The following is a 2,924-nucleotide window of genomic DNA, read 5'->3' as shown; positions in this document are numbered from 1 at the left end:
TAGCACGAGCGTGCTTATGAAACAGAGCTCAGGGTGTGTGTAGTAATGATTAACTAAGCTACTTCGAGCTTTTAGTATGCTTATCCTTCATCTTAAAAAACTAAATAAAAAAAAATTAAAATAAATAAAAGAAAATAAAATTAAAATGAAAGATACAAGTTGCCTCCTGTGAGCGTTTGTTTAACGTTACAAGCCTATCAGTCCTGTTAGATTATGGTGGGAAAAAGGCATAAGTATATAGCTCCTCCATAACACCTACTACAATAGAAGAGTTAATCATAGAAAGAAAAAGATGAGAAGAATTAAAATAAAAAGAAGAAAATTTAAGCTCTAAATTTGAAAGTTTATTAATTGATGGTTTTAGCTTTTGTTTCTCCTCATCCTCAGGTTGCTTATTTCTTGATCTTATTTCGAAGTTCCATATTTCATAAAATTTATAAAAGGAGAAGCAACACTCACAGAACTCACAAAGTTATAGGATTCTTAGCTAAAAAGGTACTCTAAAAACCTAAAAACTTGAAAAATGACTTTTCATCCTCTAGCCTCAAGGTGAACTTTCCTTTTTGGATGTCTATAATGGCTCTTGCAGTGGCCAAGAAGGGTCTGCCTAGGATGATGGGGACATCATCATCCTCCTTTATGTCAAGCACCACAAAATTCACAGGATATAGGAACTCTCCAACCTTCACAAACACATTTTTTACTATGCCTTTGGGATAAGTAATCAAGCTATTTGCAAACTAAAGTAACACAGTGGTTGGCTTAAGTTTATGTATCTCAAGCTTCTTGAAAACATAATAAGGAATAAGGTTGATATTTGCTCCTAAATCACACAAAGCTCTATCAATGCGAGTTTCGAGATAGTAAAACTTCCTAGGTCCTTAAGCTTAGGTAGAAGCTTTTTTAGGATCATAGCTTAACACTCTTCAATAAGTCTTATAGTTTCATGAGCCGTCAGTTTCCTCTTATTGGTCAGGATATCCTTGAGAAACTTAACATATTTAGGCATTTGGGAGATAGCATTGATGAACGACATATTAATATGTACCTTACCCAACAGCTCTAAGAATTTGTCAAACTTTACATCGCACGAGGGTATTTAGTTTATGCTATTATATTTTAGTTTATGTTATTTGAACCATATTTATGCTATTATGTGAATTTGATGTAATAAACTTATTACTCATGATTTTAAATGTAGTGTATGTTTCTATATTATTTCTTATTTTGTCTATATTTAAAAAAAAAAAAATTATAACATGTTTGGGGGTCTCTGCAAGTCCTCGCAGGAAAGTGGTGAATAAGGACAATGAACAAGAATACCTTATGGCAAGGATTAAAGGATATGGACATGGACAGGTTAGGAGTTCAAGAACGAGAAGCAATGAGATACTCCTCACCTGACCCTACCCCGCAAAGGTGTCATGCCTAATCTCAACAATTCTCTACCTTTACTAAATTCTCTCAAATAATCAACAACCAGGAACAACTTTCCTTCCAACATACTCTAAAGGGTCTTAAACTATGTAAACATTGACCAAGTCCAAGTTCTGTTTGAACTTCTTTGTAAGCAAAGACTTAGTCAACATGTCTTATTGGATTATTTACAATGGTTATGTTTTATATGGAGAACAATTTATCTTCAATCACCTCTAAAATAAAATTTAACTTAACATCAGTGTGCTTTGATCTTTCTAATAGACTAGATTTTTAGATAAATTCAATGTACGTTAACTATCAAGAACATCTCTTTGCATATCTAAACCAAATATCGATAAGACCCTACAACCATAAACTTTTTCTACTCCTATCAAATATATATATTCTGCTTCTGTAATGGACAATGCAATAGTAAGCAAAAATGTTTCTTTCTAGCTAATAGCACATCTATAAGGAGTAAAGATATAACATATCAATAATATCCTCTTCATAAGATCACCATAGTCCATAGTCAGAATCTGCACACTCAACAAGACTACTACAAATTCTATTAGAATTATAAACTAAGCAAATATCATTGGTACCTTTTAAATATCGTATAATCCTTTTTACTACCTCTTAGTGAGATTTTCCAAGATCACTCTAAATCTACTTACCACATAATGACATAAGCCAAATCTAGACTAATGATAGATCATGACATACATTAGGCTTCCAACAATTAGAGGTGTTCATGGGTTGGGTTGGGTGAGTTTTGATATAAAACTGGACTTGACCCCGTCAAAATTTCATGAGTTAGGTTTGTTTTGACAATTTTTTCTTTTTCACTTGAACCAAACTGACCTGACCATGGATAAGTTGGATTGGTTTGGTTAGGTTACTTAACTTACTACCAACAACATTATATAAAGAAAATAAAAATTTTGTATATGATTGATGACCCAATCCCAACATCTTAAATAACAAATCTATTAAAACCAAATGAGAAATTATTCATTCTAAAATATAATATAGTACTAATAATTTAATATTTATCTAAAATAAGGAGTTAAAACAATACAAAGTAAAAAATTATCTTGACAACCTCTTATAAATTATAGAGTACAAAGTTCAATATTCATCTCACAACTTAAACCAATACATAATATTTAAAAATTGAAAGGTTAAATCATTTGTAAATATTCAATTCTTCACTTAAAACCAATTGAGGAGAAATTAGAATGATGTAGAGTTAATAGGAAAAAAATCCATGTGCGATGGGTCATTTGGTCTGTTGGATTAGGTTGAGTTCTAATAATACAAACTTATAACCTAACTATACTTCATTGGGTTCTAATATTTTTGCTCGAATTGACCTATCTACTTGAACCAATCTGTTAATTTTTAATTAGGTTAGGTTAAGTCAACAAAACCTATAAACACCCATACCAACAATAGTAAAATAAGGAATGTTACTCATATACTTATTCTCTTCATCAATATTA

This window comes from Abrus precatorius, unplaced genomic scaffold (genome assembly GCF_003935025.1).
Source record: "Abrus precatorius isolate BTA unplaced genomic scaffold, Abrus_2018 Scaffold10, whole genome shotgun sequence".
NCBI lineage: Eukaryota > Viridiplantae > Streptophyta > Magnoliopsida > Fabales > Fabaceae > Abrus > Abrus precatorius.
This window is presented reverse-complemented; position numbering follows the sequence as displayed.